Source organism: Podarcis erhardii, assembly GCF_964252035.2.
Source record: "Podarcis erhardii genome assembly, chromosome: 6".
Taxonomy (NCBI): domain Eukaryota; kingdom Metazoa; phylum Chordata; class Lepidosauria; order Squamata; family Lacertidae; genus Podarcis; species Podarcis erhardii.
In genome coordinates this window covers 71987765-72008591 of record NC_138510.1, presented here as the reverse complement: position 1 = coordinate 72008591, position 20827 = coordinate 71987765, and the positions used below count along the sequence as shown (strand labels likewise).

At 43.5% G+C, this 20827-nt stretch overlaps 2 long non-coding RNA genes across 5 annotated transcripts in view; one reads left to right on the top strand and one right to left on the bottom strand.

The window, feature by feature from the left end:
• LOC309343959 overlaps positions 1 to 16449 on the bottom strand; it is a 17602-nt gene extending 1153 nt beyond the window's left edge. Inside the window, exons 1-4 of one of the 4 annotated variants that reach the window (XR_014157437.1) lie at positions 16278 to 16449; positions 14718 to 14807; positions 11862 to 11948; positions 2719 to 2816 (exon numbers count right to left, since the gene is read on the bottom strand). This is a non-coding gene — a long non-coding RNA (uncharacterized lncRNA). Of the gene's footprint in view, positions 1 to 2428; positions 2817 to 11861; positions 11949 to 14717; positions 14909 to 16277 lie in introns of those variants that run through there. The other 3 variants (XR_014157439.1, XR_014157438.1, XR_014157440.1) reach the window with 3 other exon arrangements.
• A 109-nt stretch (positions 16450 to 16558) lies between these two features.
• On the top strand, positions 16559 to 20175 carry LOC309344193. Its single transcript, XR_014157650.1, has 2 exons — positions 16559 to 16650; positions 19167 to 20175. It is a non-coding gene; the product is annotated as an uncharacterized lncRNA (long non-coding RNA).
• The last annotated feature ends 652 nt before the right edge of the window (positions 20176 to 20827 follow it).

Here is a 20827-nt window from a genome sequence, read left to right as displayed (position 1 = left end):
GACTCACACTGGACCAAAAAACAGGACATTTGGTGATCCAATCAGAAGCCAGGGTGGGCTCTGTAATTCTGGGGTGTCCCACTCAAATCAGGACAGTTGAGTGGCATGCTTTAGGGTACCTGATTTTAGGCCTGTAGCTTGTCACCTACCCTAAGTATTTGTGTGGAGGTTATCCTGACAGGTTATCAGTACACCTTGCCTCCTAAGTCCTCCCTTACTGGCTCAGCAAGCCTTAGAATTGCTTGTTTGCTTTCCTGTTATAAATGCCTCTTACCTGTTCGTGCTTATTTCAGACAACCAGGATGTATTTCAATTTACAAGAAACTCTCCAGTAACGAAGCATTCCTCTCCCTCATCACTTTGAATCCTTTTATGCAACCAACTGTTTAGTTGTTTAACTTGGCAAAGCGGGCGTAAAAACCCAGCTCTTTCATAACTTCATTTTAAATATATAACACGCACCAACAATAAAAGAGAGGCTGAAATTATATACTTTCTGAGAAAAATGCTATGTTTTTAGGCCTCTCTAATAACCTGATCCTGAGTGCAGGAGCTAGCACATCAGCTGTGACATTTACAATGTCCACAATAGGCATAGGAAAAAGGGTTGCTGACCCAGGACAGAATGTCTCTTCTGAGAAGATGCTTCCTGTGGTACGCATGTGTATAATCCAAAAGCAAAAATGGAAAGTAGACTTCTGGCTTCAGAAATATTCACATCCAGATTGAACTCATGAATTGCTGTTTATCGTTTGCAGCCAATATTATCTACAATGAAGGGTTTTTAATTATACTTTGTGATTTTAAGACTACCTCTGATGTATTTTTATTTTTTGTGATTTTTCAGTTATATACATTTCAATAGTCTTACAGTCATTTTGACATTTCAAAACTTGACCTCCATCCTCCTCTTTCTGCGGTTCCTTAAATTTATATTTATCACTTGCTGCATATTCTAATTTACCGTATTTTTCGCCCTATAGGACGCACTTTTTCCCCTCAAAAAATGAAGGGGAAATGTGTGTGCGTCCCATGGGGCGAATGCAGGCTTTCGCTGAAGCCTGGAGAGCGAGAGGGGTCGGTGTGCACAGACCCCTCTCGCTCTCCAGGCTTCGCGGACCTCTCCGCAAGCGGCGGGAGCGCTCCCGCTGCTTGCGGAGAGGTGCCTGCATGCGGAAGCCTGGGCGTGCTGAGCTCAACGCATCCAGGCTTCGCGGACGTCTCCGCAAGCGGTGGGAGCGCTCCCGCTGCTTGCGGAGAGGTGCCTGCTTGCTGAAACCTGCGCGCGCTGAGTTCAGCGCGTCCAGGCTTCGCGGACCTCTCCGCAAGCAGCGGGAGCCAGCCCTGGGCTCCCACGGCTTGCAGAGAGCTGCCTGTTTGGGGACTGGGGTTGGGGGAAGCTCGGGCCTCCCCCCGCCCCAGCCCCGCGCCTGGGGGGGGAAATAATTTTTTTCCCTTTATTTCCCCCCCAAAAAACTAGGTGCGCCTTATGGGACAGTGCGTCCTATAGGGCGAAAAATACGGTAACTTATTCTTTTATTCATCTACTTTAAATTTTGCATTCTTATGAAACTGCAAGTTATTACAATAATCATGCCAATGTCCTTATCTGTTTACAATTTATTTGTACATATTCAATAAACCATTTCCATTCTTTTACATATATATATATAAAAGTTTGTTGTCTTGATTTCTTATTTTTCTGGTAAGTTTCACCATTTCTGCATAATCCATGAGTTTTTGTATCCAGTCTTCTTTCGTTGGGACTTCTTGTTGTTTCCGTTTGGGGGCAAATAACATTCTTACCGCTGTAGTCGCATACATGAATAAACTTCTACACTGTTTAGGTAGTTGTACCCCTGTAATGATGGAGGGCACAAGGAGAAGGGGACAACAGAGGATGAGATGGTTGGACAGTGTCCTCGAAGCTACCAACATGAGTTTGACCAAACTGCGGGAGGCAGTGGAAGACAGGAGTGCCTGGCGTGCTCTGGTCCATGGGGTCACAAAGAGTCGGACACGACTAAACGACTAAACAACAACAACAGCAACACCCCTGTAATTCCCAGAAGGAAAGCTTCGGGGGGGGGGTTACACATGTGATTTTAAACATAAATTTATCTGTTTATCAAGTAAATCTTACAGGACTAATTATTTTGAATTTTCATTAATTGGGTTGTGGTCCTATTTAAGAGGTTTCTACTTTTTAAATAATAAGTTAACAGCTGGCAGCCAGTATAATAGGATAAACATGGCAGGCTTGGGGATGCATCTTAAGGACTTCGGTCTGACCTACCCCACACATTATTCCAGCTACATGTAATCCCGTGTGTTGATATGTTTTAATGGAGCCATCTATTCTACTGTGCTAAGGGATTTTGTTGAGATGGCAGAGATAATGAAGCCTCTGGCCCCGATTGGTTGAGCTGATTTGATGTCTTGGAATACTCACGAAATTTCAGTGCCTCGGAAAATGCAACTGACTACATAGAATGCTCTGTAATGGATGTGGGAGGCCGGTTTATCTACCAGGAAAAAATCTCACACAGGAGAAGTTGGGGCAGACTGAGAACTAGAAAACTGAGTTAATAAAGTGTGGGAAATTGAGTCACTTGGGGCCCTAAGAAGTAGTGGAGCTAAGTAGCAGGAAACTCAGACACAAAATGATTGAACAAAGAGAATCAGCCCAAGGTGTACATGAGTAGGCTTTGTACAGACCTTCGTCTGACTGTGTGAAGGCCAAAAACAGCACCATCACGATCCCACTCCTTCTTCCTCCACACATTCATTATACCTGATGGATTGTTTTAACAGTCCTAGAAAAACAAGGAAACGAGACAAATAGGATGTTGCTGGAAAATCTATGATTCATACCTGCTACTTATAGCAGGGAGATTTGTTTTTGGAGTCTGCAGGGCAATCAGAGGTCAAGTCGAGAGCTTTGGTCTATGATTTCCTAGTCCACAGATTGGCCTTTTTTCTAAGAATAGCTGAGCAGTATGCTCACTTCCAGAATTCCTGCACAGTTATGCATGTGTTGTCATATGCATCCGTAACTGAAGCAAGCTGATTGTTTCATGAAGTTACTGAGATTACATGTCATGGTTCCATGTAGCTGAATCAAAACCTAGATTATCAAATTACTACTTGATGGAAATGTGCTCAATAATTCCATGGCCGTCAATGGTGCAATTGTGCTGGTAGTTTGTTGCAGTTTTACTGTCAGCCAGGATAGCTCAGTTGGTTAGACCGTGGTGCTGATAATGCCAAGATTGCAAGTTTGATCACTGCATGGGACAGCTGCATATTTCTGCATTGCAAGGGGTTGGACTAGATGTTCCTCGGGTTCCCTTCCAACACTACTGGCCAATGTACAATAAAGTTACTTGGATTGGATTGAGCTCTACAATTCTTCAATTCCAAATTTGCCCCATTATCTGCTGAGCATAATCAAATCGTACTAATTTGGCATTTCATGATTACTTCCTCCCATCTAATTTAGAATGACTTGGGACACAAAAATAAATTTCCAAGTCTCTTTACTTACTTACCGTAATTTTTGCTCTATAAGACTCACTTTTTCCCTCCTAAAAAGTAAGGGAAAATGTGTGTGCGTCTTATGGAGCGAATGCAGGCTGCGCAGCTATCCCAGAAGCCAGAACAGCAAGAGGGATTGCTGCTTTCACTGCATAGCGATCCCTCTTGCTGTTCTGGCTTCTGAGATTCAGAATTTTTTTTCTTGTTTTCCTCCAAAAACTAGGTACGTCTTGTGGTCTGGTGCGTCTTATAGAGCGAAAAATACAGTACTAATTCTATCCAGTTCTTCTTTCCCCAAGAGCCTGGGTTGGCTCATATGGGAAACCTATGGCCCTCCTGATGTTATTGGACTAGAAATCATAGAATCATAGAATCATAGAGTTGGAAGAGACCACAAGGGCCATCGAGTCCAACCCCCTGCCAAGCAGGAAACACCATCAGAGCACTCCTGACATATGGTTGTCAAGCCTCTGCTTAAAGACCTCCAAAGAAGGAGACTCCACCGCACTCCTTGGCAGCAAATTCCACTGTCGAACAGCTCTTACTGTCAGGAACTTCTTCCTAATGTTTAGGTGGAATCTTCTTTCTTGTAGTTTGGAACCATTGCTCCGTGTCCGCTTCTCTGGATCAGCAGAAAACAACATTTCTCTCTCCTCTATGTGACATCCTTTTATATATTTGAACATGGCTATCATATCACCCCTTAACCTCCTCTTCTCCAGGCTAAACATGCCCAGCTCCCTTAGCCGTTCCTCATAAGGCATCGTTTCCAGGCCTTTGACCATTTTGGTTGCCCTCCTCTGGACACGTTCCAGTTTGTCAGTGTCCTTCTTGAACTGTGGTGCCCAGAACTGGACACAGTACTCCAGGTGAGGTCTGACCAGAGCAGAATACAGTGGCACTATTACTTTCCTTGATCTAGATGCTATACTCCTATTGATGCAGCCCAGAATTGCATTGGCTTTTTTAGCTGCCGTGTCACACTGTTGGCTCATGTCAAGTTTGTGGTCAACCAAGACTCCTAGATCCTTTTCACATGTACTACTCTCAAGCCAGGTGTCACCCATCTTGTATTTGTGCCTCTCATTCCCCCCCCCCCCGTGCAATACTTTACATTTCTCCCTGTTAAAATTCATCTTGTTTGTTTTGGCCCAGTTCTCTAATCTGTCAAGGTCGTTTTGAAGTGTGATCCTGTCCTCTGGGGTATTAGCCACCCCTCCCAGTTTGGTGTCATCTGCAAATTTGATCAGGATGCCCTTGGGTCCATCATCCAAGTCGTTGATAAAGATGTTGAATAAGACCGGGCCCAAGACAGAACCCTGTGGCACCCCACTAGTCACTCTTCTCCAGGATGAAGAGGAACCATTGATGAGCACTCTTTGGGTTCGGTCAGTCAGCCAGTTACAAATCCACTGAATGGTAGCATAGTCAAGACCGCATTTTACCAGCTTCTTTACAAGAATATCATGGGGCACCTTGTCAAATGCCTTGCTGAAATCAAGGTAGGCTACATCCACTGCGTTCCCTTCATCTACCAGGCTTGTAATTCTGTCAAAAAACGAGATCAGGTTAGTCTGACATGACTTATTTTTCAGAAATCCATGCTGACTATTGGTGATCACAGCATTCCTTTCTAGGTGCTCACAGACTGTTTGCTTAATGATCTGCTCCAGAATCTTCCCTGTTATTGATGTCAGACTGACTGCGCGGTAATTATTTGGGTCCTCTCTTTTCCCCTTTTTGAAAATAGGGACAACATTTGCCCTCCTCCAGTCTGCCAGGACTTCGCCTGTTCTCCAGGAATTCTCAAAGATGACTGCCAGTGGTTCTGAGATCACATCTGCCAGTTCTTTTAATACTCTTGGATGCAGTTCATCGGGCCCTGGAGACTTGAATACATCTAAACTAGCCAAGTATTCTTGTACTATCTCCTTAGTTATTCTGGGCTGTGTTTCCTCTGCTGAATCATTTGCTCCAAATTCTTCAGGTCGGGCATTGTTTTCTTTATCGGAGAAGACTGAGGCAAAGAAGGCATTGAGGAGTTCAGCCCTTTCTGTGTCCCCTGTTTGCATTTCACCATCTTCTCCTCTGAGTGACCCCACTGTTTCTTTCTTCTTCCTTTTGCTACGAACATACCCATAAAAGCCTTTTTTGTTGCTTTTAACCTCTCTAGCAAGCCTGAGTTCATTCTGTGCTTTAGCTTTTCTGACTTTGTGTCTACACGTGCTGGCTATTTGTTTGAATTCCTCTTTGGTGGTTTCCCCCCTTTTCCATTTTTTGTACACATCCTTTTTTAATGTTAACTCAGTTAAAAGTTCTTTAGATAGCCACCCTGGCTTCTTTAGGCACCTTCTATGTTTCCGTCTCATTGGTATTGCCTGAAGTTGTGCTTTTACTATCTCCCTCTTAACAAACTCCCAGCCATCATGAACTCCCTTTCCTTTTAGTATTACTGTCCATGGGATCTCACCCAGCACTTCCCTAAGTTTTATGAAGTCGGCTTTCTTAAAGTCAAGAAATTGAGTCCTAGTATGCTTGGCTGCTCCTTTCTGCTGTATAGTAAACTTCAGAAGAGCATGATCACTCGCGCCTAATGATCCTTCCACTTCTACCCCACTAACCAGGTCATCAACATGGGTTAGGACCAGATCTAAAATGGCTGTTCCTCTTGTTGCTTCTCCCACTTTCTGGACAATGAAATTGTCTGCAAGGCCAGTGAGGAATCTGTTTGACCTTATGCTCTTGGCTGAGTTTGACATCCAACAAATATCCGGGTAATTGAAGTCCCCCATTACTACTATCTCCCTTCCTTTTGCATGCTTGGCCATCTGTTCCAGGAAGGCATCATCTATGTCTTCCGTTTGGCTTGGGGATCTATAGTAAACTCCCACAATGAGGTCACTGTTATTCTTCTCTGCCTTAATTTTGACCCAAATGCTCTCACTTTGGCTTTGAGGTTCTAAATCTTGGATCTCTTCACAGGTATACACATCCCTGACATATAACGCCACTCCTCCTCCTTTCTTGTCTGGTCTGTTTCTCTGAAATAGATTGTATCCCTCCATTATTACATTCCAATCGTGGGACTTATCCCACCAGGTTTCAGTGATGCCTATTATGTCATATTTAGTTTGCTGTACCAAGAGCTCAAGCTCATCTTGTTTATTTCCCATGCTTTGCGCATTAGTGTACAGACATTGAAGTCCATTAATCATTCCCCCGTGTCTCTTATTTAAGGATTTTTTCCTCCCACCACTAGGTCTGCGTGCTGTTTGCTCCATTTGGTCTATGACATTTGGATGATCATCTTCATCAATTGATAGACTCCTACCTTCAGGAGCACTGTCTCCCTTCCCCACATTAGTCAGTTTAAAGCCCTCCTGATGAGGTTTCTGAGATTTTTGGCAAAAACATTCCTCCCAACCATTGTGAGGTGCAGCCCATCACTTGCCAGAAGTCCATCTTCAAGAAACTGCAGTCCGTGATCTAAGAATCCAAACTGTTCCTGTTTACACCATTTGCGAAGCCAGCTGTTCACTTCCACTATTTTTCCCTCTCTCCCTGGGCCACGTCGTTCAACTGGGAGGACAGATGAGATGACAATTTGTGCATTTAATTGCTTCAATTTCCTGCCCAGAGCCTCATAGTCTCTTTTGATCTTCTGGAGGCTATTGCTTGCAGTGTCATTGGTTCCCACATGAACCAAGAGGAAGGGGTATTTGTCAGTGGGTTTTATGATTCCTTGCAGTCGTTCAGTTACATCTTGGATCTTAGCCCCGGGGAGACAGCACACTTCCCGAGACATCTTGTCAGGCCCACAGATCACTGCTTCTGTTCCCCTCAGTAGGGAATCCCCTATCACCACTACACGCCTCCTCTTAGGTCTGGTCGGAGTTCTTCCGTGAGCTGTCCGTTCCAAGGTCGGCTGCACATTCCCTGAGGACTGACTTTGCTGCTCGTCTTCATATACCTGATCGACTGTAATGAGGGAGAGATCCTCAAATGGAGTCTGCTCTTCATCTTCCATGCTAGGGGCGAGGACCTCAAAGCGATTGTGTATTTCTAAACAATCAGAGCGAACCCTGGGCCTCCTACTTCTTTGAGTCACGTTTCTCCATATATCTGGCTCCTGTGTTGGTGAACTAGCCTCCTTCTCAGGGGAGTCCCCTGTCTCCTCCTTGGTGGAGACGGTGTGCTCTGTTGCTTCCAAGAAGAGCTCCAGCTCTCTAATTCTTTGGAGCGTAGCTACACATTCCTCCAGTTGCTGGACTTCGTCTTCTAAGAGGACAATCAACATGCAATTGCTGCAGGTAAAGCTGCCTGTAACCTTTGGCAAGATGGCAAACATTGCGCAGGAACCGCAGGCGACTGCAGCTGTTCCTTCACCCTCCATCTTGAGAATGTGTCATTGGGGGTGGCTACAGCGGTCCTCCATCATAAAAAGCGTGAAGACAGGACAAATAACTCCCCCCCAAAAAAACCCTAGGTCTCCCCCAACAAACGTTTGAGACTAGCTCCCCTAAATCTAAAAGATGGATCAAACTGCTGCCCTGCAAGCTCTGATAAGCTCCTCCCACAGCTAATCACCTGCCTCAACAGAAACCCTGCCCCCTCTGACCCTTGCACAGGGAGAGCAGCTAATCAGCCACAAAGAAACACATACAAGAAAACCCTTTTTGCTCCTTCTTCAGCTGCTGCCCTGCAAGATAGAAATTCTATCATCCCTGACAGTTGTCCATGCTGGGAGTTGTAGATCAACATCTGTAGGAACACAGGTTGTGTCATTCCTAATCTAGACAGTCTACCCAGTTTCAGACTTTCAGTGCAATCTTAGATATGCCATCACAGGAATAGGTTGCGTTGACTTTAATGGGACTTACTGCCAGGTAAGCGTAAGCTAAGAGTTTGTGGCACAGCAGATGCTTTGCATTCAAATGGCCCCAGGTTCAATGGTCCCTGGCATCTCCAGGGAGGGAAAGACTCTTAGAGTCTTTGGAGAGCAGTTTCCAATCAGCAAAGACAATGTTGAGTTGGACTGTTAACCTGACTCGGTCTAAGACAGCATCTTACATGTTTAGGGCTGCAGCCTCCGCTACAAAAATCCTAAGCAGTCCTTAATGTGGGGGCTTAAACTGAGAGAGCAATAATTTGAACATCTTGCTGAAATCACGAGAAACATTTTATAAAATCTCAGCATGTAGGGCTTGACATCTTTACTGTGTTTTCTGCATAGATGCAGTAACTCATATGCTGTTGCTGAGAAATCATTGTAATACGTAGGGAAAGGAGCAGCATGAAACCTGATACAATTTCAGCCTTAGCTTCTCTCTGTGGTGGATTTAAATAGGGCCTCTGCAAGAAGTTTAATGTACCCTTTGTGTAGATTACTCTGATCTCTCGTCATAAAGTTCACCCGCCCAGATAAGTATATTCAAAATAGGCTTTCATTAGTCCAAAATAACATACAGCAAAGCAGGTCAAGGGGGATTAAAGCGTATCCTAGCCCAAGATTTGTCTTTAAGACAATGAAAAGGAAAATGTGAAAAGATAATGCTGCGATTCCGTCTGTCTCGGGGAATAAAAGTTCCTCTTAAAATGTACGGGTGGCTTAAGCAAGCACATCAGAGCAGGCGAGAGTGCACTTGCAGTCCATGAGGAGCACATTACTCTGCAAGAAAGCCCCTGTTGAACTCCCATGGTAAGGAGGTACTTAGCATGAATAAAGGAGGCCGATTCGGGCTCAGAGTGAACACAGAGCTATTCTGCGAAGCACCTTATCAGCACTTAAATGTGGCTGATGAATATTTAGATTTTCATTGTCGACAGGCAGTCCTGAAAGGGATGTTATTTCCCAGCTAAAGTACTGTCTCGTTTCATCGAAATCACAAAGCATCTGAGATTTTAGGCTGAAGTTGTCCAGCCTGCGTCCACTCTAGGTATGGGCCACCATCCCTTAGCCAGAGTTCTTGCACAGCCAATAGCAGAGCAGCCTAGGCGGACAGGAGGTCTTGAAATGTTTCAGTCTTCTTAGCCAGGCAGGGGCTGGAAACTGCTAGCATTGTTTCGCCTGAGAACCATGGACATTCTCTCCCCCCGCCCCATTATTAATGCATTATTTTGTCCTATAGGTACCACTTCACTCACTCCTTTTCTGTGTACGTTTGTTTGTTTGTTGTTATTTTTATTATTTGTACAATTTACACATCGCCCTTTATCGGAAGATCCCAGGGCAGCGTACAACATTAAAAACACATTACAGAACTTCAGTGATAAAAACACAATAAGAAGCATACTGGTAAAGGTACCCCTGACCGTAAGGTCCAGTTGCAGATGACTCTGGGGTTGCGGCGCTCATCTCACTTTACTGGCCAAGGGAGCCAGCGTACAGCTTCCGGGTCATGTGGCCAGCATGACTAAGCCACTTCTGGCGAAACTAGAGCAGCACATGGAAAGGCCATTTACCTTCCTGTTGGAGTGGTACCTATTTATCCACTTGCACTTTGAAGTGCTTTTGAACTGCTAGGTTGGCAGGAGCAGGGACCGAGCAATGGGAGCTCACCCTGTCGCGGCGATTTGAACCACCAACCTTCTGATCGGCAAGCCCTAGGCTCTGTGGTTTAGACCACAGCGCCACCCACGTCCCTAGAAGCATACTGACAGATAGCCTAATAATAAAATAGTCATCCTATTTTATTCCCCCACACTTTCATAGGCCATTGATTATTTAATAGACATAAAGAGGAATATTTTTGCCCAGTAATGATGGCACCAGGCAAGCCTCTCTAGGGAAAGCATTCCACAATCCACAATCCACAATATGGCACTTTATGATCTGCATGGCATGGGCTCACCTGTCGGGGGCGGGGGGTGTTACATGTTCAGAGAGCTCATGTGCCATTATGACTAGATGGAGTCTCTTCCATTCATTTCATTCCATGAATCTCCGAAGCAGTTTCTTCTCCTGTTGAGCAGCCGCTATATTTAATCCTAGACAATACAAACCTTACTGTACAGAAGACCTCTCCCCCCCCCCTTTCAGTGTGGATTTCTAAAATCAGTTAAGAGCAGCCTATCATACATGCCACATCCAGAGCACATAGAGATGCAACCTCACTGGTTATTCCACAACTCAGGAAATTCCTCCCACTTGAATTCCACCAACGCATAAGGCTAGGTTTCTTCCACATGCAATATTTTACTCCAGATCAACATTTGGTATTCTTATATAAGTTTTTTTTGTGTTTTTTTTTAAGTTTAGCAATATATATATATATATTGTGATTTATATATTTTAGCAATATAGTTTAGCAATATATATATATATTGTGATTTATATATATTGTGAAATATATATTATATTGTGATTTTCAGAAGCAAGTGTATTCTGATGGCTATTAACAGGCTGGGTCAGACAGATCAAATTTTTGATTTATTTATTTTTTAGCTTATATTTTTATATTGGTTTATATTTTTATATTGGCAGAGGGCCTTCTCGGCAGTATATAAACAACTATCTGACTTTTAGAAGACATCTGAAGGCAGCCCTGTATCGGGAAATCTTTTGTGTTTGATGCTTTATTGTATTTTTAATATTTTGTTGGGAGCTGCCCAGAGTGGCTGGGGAAACCCAGCCAGATGGGTGGGGTATAAGTAAATTATCATCATCATCATCTAACAGTTTATTAATCAGAGTACACATGATCAGGGCAGAGCCCAAACCTAAATAAATAAAACAATGCAAATAATACTATGAATTCTAATAATACTATGAAAACAGCAATCTGATTTCGGTTAGCCTGCTCTGAGTATGACGCCGTCAGATTTAATTTGCACCTACTCAGGTACAAAGCTACAGGTTGCCTTTACCATGGATGCATGGCAGAGCCATGTGGCCTCTATCATGTTGGTGAATTGCATTGCAATGTGTAGTTCAGTTACAGGGTCTCCAATGCAGTCCAGTGCACTTGCAAGAAGGAACTCTCGGCCACCGTCATCATGATGGAAGGGCTGAATCCCTGCTATGTTCCTTGTATGCCTTTGCCCTTTGAGGTCTAGAGCCATCCCTCTTCCCCAGCATGGCAGTCCCACTAAGGACTAGAGGGTGCAGTCACCGCCACCTTTCCCTCGCCAATCATGTCACTGTGCAAGAATTGTTTTGTTTTGGCGCCTGGGTTTCTGCCCCTTTTCATGCATTCCTTTCGCGAGAGGCACGTGGAACTTGCCAAGCCCCAATACGGGAGATTTCCATTTTGTAAATAAAGTTGAAAAATAACATCGCTTCTCCAACAAGAGTTGGCAAAAATTAATAGTAATGAGTTAATTACCATTGCCAGCTGCCTGTGAAAAGGGAGGAGAGAGATGATGGGGGAGAACGAGGTCCTGTAGGCAAGAGCCTTCTGCCTTTCTGCCTGCTGGAAAAAAAATTAAAATCTACATTCTAGAAAACATAAAACAAAACTTTTGTGGCTGTGCATTTTGTTTAGACATATATTACATAGCACCTTTCGATGGCCCACAGCAAAGCTTTTAAATTCTCCATATCCAGCCAAATCTCTCTCTCCTTTCATATTTATAACACATTTTACTAGCTCTAAAAAGGTGAAAAACAATCACCCGGAGGAATCGACGGTTGTCGAGTTGTACCACCCTCACCGTGGAAAAAGGACCATCTGCAACTTTTAAATAATGTCTGAATCCTATTTAGAATTTCCAGCCCTTTGGATATCAAGTCTGTGTATGCCTGCCTGATTGATTCATTTTTTAATGAACTGGGAAAGCTTGAACAGTCAAAACCTGAAATCTGTACCTCCCCACCTCCCTCTTCATATCCCCCTGCAGTAGCTGACTGATTATATTTCAAGTCATTACAGGATTAATACATCTGGCCTAAAATATCTTTCCCCCCAAACTTCATCAATAAAAAAAAGTTGTATACCAGTCTTGCTCCTGCTATCTCAATTTCACACCGGATCTGCTCGCTTTTACCTGTAAAGCGTCGGTATCATATCAGTTCTTCAGAACTGCCAACTCTGCTGATGTCTAAAACCTACTAATGTCAAGGCCTTGCATAAGCTTAGAGTATTTAAGAGCACATCTTGAGCTTCTGCTATGAACCACATCAGCATACTGAACTGGCAGCCTAGGCATGGCTTTATTGAAAGTAATGAAATAAGATAATCCACAAAAGCCACTTAAATGGAATGAAGCTGGGATGCCTTTCCTCTGAATTCACAGCGCAAGGTGTGTGTGTGTGTGTGTGTGTGTGTGTGCTATTAAACCATTAGCAGCCTGATCTTAGGCATGTTTACTTAGAAGCAAGTTCTCCCAAGTAAGAGGCTGTGTGATTGCAGCTTAGGACAAGAGGGGAAGAGAGAGAGAGAGAGATCCATTCATTCAGTTCACACTCCTTATCATTCTAAAAGGATCCTTAAAAAAAAAAAATAAAAAAAAAATTAGAAATTATTTACCCCCCCCCCCCCGTGAAAGCTTACAATTGTTTACAAAAAATCATCTCCACACAAGCTACAAGCTGCCACCTTCACTACGTTGTGCAGGAAAGTTATGTGTTTGTTTATAACCGAGCATCAATTCTTCAATATATTTCGCTCTGGAACAAGATACATATAAAAATTCTTACTGAGCTTAATGTTGCAGCAAATAATGCAGATATAGTAAGCATGCAGGATTTATCGGTTGCCATAATGTCGTATCACATATTCTAAATATATATGCGCTGAGTGATATATACACATTCACGTGCAAACCAAATGAAAATATATTTAGTCGAAGAAGTGATGGATTGCGTTTGCTTTAATTATTCTACTCGGCAAGGAGGAGAATCTGAGATCAAGCACAGCCTGGATCGAGAGGTGCTTGATGGAACTAGGGCCAAAGGAACAATACACACCTCTAAACTGTGTGTGCTACCTTTTTCTTTGCTTTCTGTTCCTACAATTGGCTTTAAACACACACACACAGACCCCAGTCTGTGTGTTTCTCCTGCCCACTCATCAAGGTGACCATGTGCCCTTTTGGACAGAGGATATTTCTCTATTTGAAGAGCTGTCCAGTCATAGAATCATAGGATTGTAGACTTGGAAGGGACCCTTGAGGATCAATCCGCTGCAAAGCAGGAATATGCAGTTGTCCCATATGGGATTGAACCTGCAACCTAGGCATCATCAGCACCTTGCTCTAACCAGCTGAGCTATCCAGCCAATTCAAAGAGAACAAACCTTAAGGAAGGGAAGCAAGAGCGGCCTTGAATGCCCATCCATAATTAGTATCTAGAGAGCAGACTGCTCCACTACAGAGAAAGGTAGTGTATTTCCGTTTACATTATACTATTTTAAAGCTATCTCCAAATTTGCACCTATGCGTATAAATTAGCATACGCAAATCCATACACTCTTTTGTTATCTTGGTGAGACATTTCCTCTTTTTTACATGGCCAGCCTAATATTCTTCCACTCGAGCATTCCCCGGACTGAGGCACTCAAAAATATTGGGTGCCATCAGACAGACCACTGGGCCAATAGATGCTCCAAGCAGTACCAAATTTAGTACATGTTGCACAGCAAGAAGCTCTCATCTACTCTACAGCACTGATCTTTCCTTCCAGCATCCTGATGCCCCTACTTTTATTCTGGGTACCCCTGAAACGGTTCCGTCAAGTCCTACCATTGCTGGCCAGAGGTTTCAGATTATAGCCCATTGGTGGTTGACCTTGGATCCTATTGAAATCAATGACTGAACTTCATTGTGATTTAAGTTTCCATTGAAATCAATGGGAATGCAACTAACATAGTTTGGATTAAGGCATAATGCTCTTGACAGTTGGCCTAACAGGTTCATGATGTTAGAATTGTGGGAGGAATTCAGTGCCACACTCTGCCATTTCAGCTTGCCGAACAGAATAATCAGATTGCAATCTGGCTTTAGGCTCAGATTTGGTACCAAAATGGCCTTGGTCACCCTGACTGATTACTCCTATTTGGAGATGGGCATGGGGAGTGTAACACTATATTGGTTCTCCTTCATTTCTCAATATCTTTCAGTACCATTGACCATGGTATTCTCCTGCATTGGTTTTTTATGGCTTGGGAGTTAGAGGCACTGTATTACAATAGTTCTGCAAAGAACTGATCCCAGAGACTAGCAGATGGAGACTCCTGCTTTACCTGTTGACACTTATGCTGTTGGGTTCTACAAGATACTGTCTTGTCCCCAATGCTCTTTAACATCCATATGAAGCTATTGGAAGCCATCACCTAGACATATAGAGTATGATGCCATTAGTATGCAGATAGCATGCAATTCCATTCCCATTCCATCTGAATCAGGAGAAGCCATTTAGGTGCTGGATAGATGCCTGGAAGCAGCAATGAACTGCATTAGGGCCAATAAACTGAAGGTGAATCCTGATAAGATCAAAGTACAGTTTGTGGAGCCAGGAGTTTGGTAGGCAGCCTGTTCTGGGTGGTGTTGCACTCCCCCCGAAGAAGCAGGTTCATAGCTTTGGGGGATGCTATTGGAGACGTCATTATCTCTAGAAGCCTGGTGGCAGAGGTGGTATTAGGGTGGAACAGCTGGTACAGCAGAATTGGGCACCATGCTGCAGGGGCCTCCACAACAATGCTACAAGAGGCAGATTTTGAGAGCCCAACGTCCACCACTGCTAATGGCTTCAGGAGCACTATCTCTGGTTGGTTTGCCAGCTATGGCTGTTTCCGGACCAAGAAAAGCTTAGCTAGTGACCCCTCAATCTTTAGTCACCTCTCAGTTAGATGACTGCAATGCTCTCTATGCAGGGTTACCCTTGAATATGCTCCAGAAGTTGCAGCTGTGCAGAATGACTGGCACTGCAAGAAAAATTGGACCAGCAATGCAGTCTTCCAAGCCAGATTGTCATGGAGAGTTTCCTTCTGCTAGCCTTATAGAAGGCACACTCATTGTTTCTGAGAATTCAGTGCTGGGTGTAGTGGACAGAAAATTACTAGAAGACAGCCACTAACCTCACCTGAGGCTCTACTACTCTCAAGCTCCCTTGTGCTTTTAATACACACACACACACACACACACACACACACACCAAAGTGCAGGTCTCGAAAGAGCCCATCTCATTCCCTTCTCCTCTTGTCATTCTACTCTTCTACTCCCTGCACAGAGAGCTCCCAAAAATCCCAAGAGATGCAGCCTGGTGCACAACCTAAATAACATTTTAATAGAGAGAAAAGGTGATATCTGAAGGAGTAACATTCTGCCCTCCTTTTAAAGCCACCACCAAGTAGGTTTCAGTAACTCCACTACCGATTTTCAACGCCTTTTTGAGCCATAGCAATTCAACTGAAAATTGGGGGGCAGAGTCAGCTCTGCTTTGATGTAATTAAAAATATGATCTATTTCATTTAAACACCCCTGCGAACGCTCTCCTTAAAGCAACAAATATGAACGGAGTCCATTTGCAAGGATTTTCTTCTTCTTCCCAAGTCTTCAAAAGAGCCTTTTAGGGATGAAGCCAGAATTATAATTCTGAAGGGTGTCATGTACACTTCCACAAATGCCTCATTACCTATGCCTCATTCAGAAAGGCTGTAGTTGGAAGATCAGAAAGCAACTCAGAGGGAGCCGTGTTACAATAACCCAAAGTCTTTTGGTATTCTATAATAAAGCACCACACTTGTTTATGTAATCACAGAATTGGACAGTTCCATATTCAAGTATGATCGATGGCCCAGTACCTGCTTGGAGTATTTGCTGCTGTGCAGGTTTTGCGTTCTTTCTACATTTACAGCAAGAAAGCTTCCCTCCCTTAATTCCTTGGGTGAAATCCAGACTTTATGCATAGAACGATATTGGCCACAATGCAGCAATTGAATACCAAAAGCTCAGACATGGCTTTTCCCAGTTGTCAGCTACGGAACAGCTTGCTCTTTGCATTCCATCGACGACAATGGGAACCAGCTGTGCACGTGGTTCTTTGGATCCCAGCCATTGCCAGCACTGGGCTTGCATTTTCTAACTTGATTCAGAGACGGCATGGCTTATTGCCTCTCTGTCACACAAACGCACATACCCACACATCACAAGGTCAATGTGCAGGAGGGAGCATGAGTGAATGGCAAATGACCCAGTTTCCCTGCAGGTGCTAAGTACAGGTGCTAAGCTGCCTGAAGGCCACTTTTGAAAAATATTAGCTTGGTGCCCAGATAGCTATTCTGTTCATTGGGGGACTCCAGTCCAGCAGAGGCTCCCACTGGCAAAAGGGAAGGAACAGACCCTCCGAGTGTCCCTATTTTTGAGGGACGTCCCTGATTTAGTGAAGCTGTCCTGGTTTCTGATTTGATCCCAGAATGTCCAGCTTTTCCTTAGGATGTCCCTATATTCATTGGGAAAATGTTGGAGGGTATGGAATTATGCGACACCTGAACCAAGGAGATAAGTAACTATACAGCCTTTAGAAGACATCTGAAGGCAACCCTGCATAGGGAAGGTTTTTTTATGTTTAATGTTTCATTATGTTTTTATATATGGTGGAAGCTGCCCAGAGTTGTGGCAACCCAATAAGATGTGTGGGTTATAAATAGTAAAATTATCATTATGGAATAGGACGTCCCTATTTTCGTCGGAGAAACGTTGGAGTGTATGAAGAGAGGAAATTTTCACTGATTCCCCCAACACCACCTCCCATGTTATTCTCCAGTCTTCCAGAACAACCTTCTGGGGGCACAGAGAACCACAAGAGCAGAGGGGAAGTGAGCTTGGCCTCTCCACGCCACTACCAGTGAAAGTATTCCATTGATGGAGTTCTTCTTATGCAAACTTGGGGTTAAAGCCTATAAAGATGCTCTGAACCTACCTATTATTATATAATAATAGCAGCACGTTGCCAGTATTAGCAACTCCTGTCTGTAGTAGTTCCAAGGCGAAGCCCAGCTTAGAAAGAAGATAATATTAATCTATGTTCCATCACTCCACTCGGAAAAAAGCTAAGAAGTTCATGCAAGCACACAGTCCCACACTCTCTCCTTACCTAGTTTAGGATGGAAGCTTAAATATTGCCTATTTGCTTTTCACATTCTAAGAAACTCATAGCAGCATACATTTGCCACTAAAACCAACGTTTAACCTCATATCAAAACTATGAGTTAGGTTAGCTTGAGAAACAGTTAGTGTATGGAACAGCAAGACACATGTCCAAGGAGAGGAAATATGGGGCTATGCAGATGTTAAGATTCAAACTCTCATTAGCTCCAACTAGAATGGCCAATAAGCAGAGATGACGGGAGTTTATCAGCATCTGAACAACCACAGATTTCTACACCCATATTCTAGTTTCTAGCAGGGGCTTTGAGTTTCCTCTGCTGTACATTCATTAAGTTAACAGAGACGCACATTTAATAATTCCCTATGTTCAATCAGCCCAATTAAACCACTGTGGTAAAGACATAATATTTTTGCTCCTTTGATGCTTCTATTTATTCTATAAATATTTGGTCACCCTTCTGCGACTCTTTTTACTAAGCCGGTGCCCTGAAATTCATTAAAATTTTGCACAGCAAAATGATAACCTTAATTATAAAGACAACCTGCATGACCCAAATTACTCGATGCATTAAAGCAATCCTAGATGCCATCAGAGGTTGTTCACATATCTTTGCCCTCAAAGCTTGAGAGAAAGAGAGTGTGTCCATGCATGCACAAAAGGGAATAAAGAGTCTGAGGAAACATACCTCTTTCTCGACAGGTCCACAAATTCATGTTATGTCTTGCACTAAGTAGAAGGAATGGAGTGGGGGTTTTTTGTTTTGCGGGGGACGGGATTCTTTGCGCATTTTCTGTTTGCTGCATCTCTGCCCATTCAGCTGTGGGCAGAAGGGTGCCACACAGACAGTTGTGGTCCATTAACAGGTAAAATCGAGTCCAAAGTGCATTCATTCCCGGACCAATCATATGTGCGGTGATGAGGCAAGCTAGTGAGACAAGCACAAATCGTTCGTTTCTCGGGAAGAATTTGAGGGCAAAGTTTTACCTGCAGAAAGTTTGAGAGGGCAGAAAGCCGAGAGTGCAGCATCACACACCATATAGAGACAGAGCCAAGTGATGCTCACTCTCAGCCTATCTCACAGGGTTGTTAAGAGGATAAAATAGAGACCGAGAAATGCAGACACACTACACGGCCTTGAGAAATGTGGGATGTAAACATACAAACAAATAAAATAATTGCTTCACTGTTCAAAGCATATTTTGGGTTTGTTCCGGGAATTTTCATTCATACTGTTTCACAGTCAAGTAAGGTTTCATCGGTAGATATGGGGTGACGGTACTCTTAAGCTGAGGTAAATGAGCTTCGGAACAATGAGGTCTGTGCTGGATTCGGCCAACGTTTTCACTAAAAGTAAAAATACCTGAGGGAATCTATCGTGGAAGGAAGTGGCAGAGTGGAAGGCCAACCCTCACTGCCTCCCCCCCCCCAAAAAAAGAGTTAAGCAAATTCACACCCTCGTTCTACGTGGTGGTGCAATCTTAACTGCCTATTTCGAAGCATTTCGCGTCAATGGAACTTACATCTCTCGCCAGTGTGTGTCAAGGAGTGCCCAAGATTTTTGTTTTAATAGATCAAGCTAAAGCATGGAAGAAGAAGAAGAAGAAGAAGAAGAAGAAGAAGAAGAAGAAGAAGAAGAAGAAGAAGAAGATTATTAAGAGGTTCTTAAATTTTAAGGAAAGCCTTGCAAGTTTTCATTACGTATGAGTGGCCATCTCGGAAACAATGCCTTCAGATCAGTTCTGTCCTAGCCTTTCGTTTAATTGCAGTTAAAAGGAGAAAAAAGACGCCCGCCTTTAAAACTCTAACAAGTCAGAACCCGCTTCACATTACTGGCATCAGAGTCCACAGCGTGCAGTCCGTTTTAACAGTCAGTCTGAAGTCAAAAGCACGCTCTCTCGAATGCATCCCCATCCCTGCAAAATTTCAGCAAAGCAATGCCATCTCCCCCCCCCCTTTCCCACAATCCCCCACCTCCATCGCCCAAACATGGCAATAACTTTAGACACTGCAGGTTGAACGTGCAGAAATCAGCCCTGACTTGTCTTTGCTCTTAGTATGCTTGCGATGAGATCATTGTGCTCCCACCGAGAGCTCAAATTCTTCAACTTGACAAAAGACATAGGTGAATGTGTCACAGTTTTACTATTATGCGGAGAGCTCCAATCTGGTAAAGATAACAAGAGCCCGTTCAGCGCTTGCCTATGCTCCGAATGTGTGTTAATCTAAAATGGCTGCCCGGTAATACTTTAATTGCAGTTTCATGGCAACAAATTGCCACTTAACCGTAATAAATTTTATTGCGGCTTAGCAGGGCTAACAAAGCAGGCATGCACCTGAAAGAAGAGGAGGACAATGGAAATCCAGAACTTTATGTTCTGCACAGTATGTCACGGCAGAGGAGAGCAAGCCACGAGGCCAAGGTAGCTCCACACCAAAAGCATTTAGCATAAAAGGAGCTATACATGCCACAATCTCACTTCTCATCACTGAAATGCCTTTCCAAGACTGCACATTCAGTACCAGCATGCTGCAAACTTTTGAGATTTTCAATTAACCTAGATGACCAATAAATACAATCTCATTTAGTAGCAGGTGTTTTTTTTCACTTTTTAAAGAAAAACCTGAATACTAAGTAACATAGGTTGGTGGTTCATCTATACAGTCATTTAACGTGGATAGTAAACTTCTGTAGCTCCATTAGTTTTCTGTTGTCCTCTGAATCACTGCCTTCCCACACTTTCTCCTCTCTCAGTCTGGGTTTTCTCATACTCTCACCTTTTTGGGAGTATCCTGGCAGGAGAAAATACAGATTGAGGGAGGGGAAAATGTGGGACAGCGGTGATCTTCTAAATAGTGTGATGTTTATAGGTTGTGTGTGTGTGTAGCTTCTGATACTACATAACCAGGCCAAATAAAACCACAAAGGACCAGAAAGACAGTATATTTTATGGCAAACAGAATTTGGAAGGTTTGGAAGCTGTGCCCATGTGCCTGCTAGGATGGGTAGAGTTCATAACTAGAATTTCTGGCGAATGACAAAGTAGACCTACATCTTTACAGATACATACACTGTACATAGCATGGATCCTAGAAATCGACTGTAATAAGTGCAGGGAGAGAAGGGCAAGTATGATCAAGTATGGTTAATCTCCATTGCATTTTAAGGGGGAGGAGACACCCAAAACATTTGCTCACGTAAGAGCAAATATCCCAACACACAAACTCACACACAGCCTTCCACCA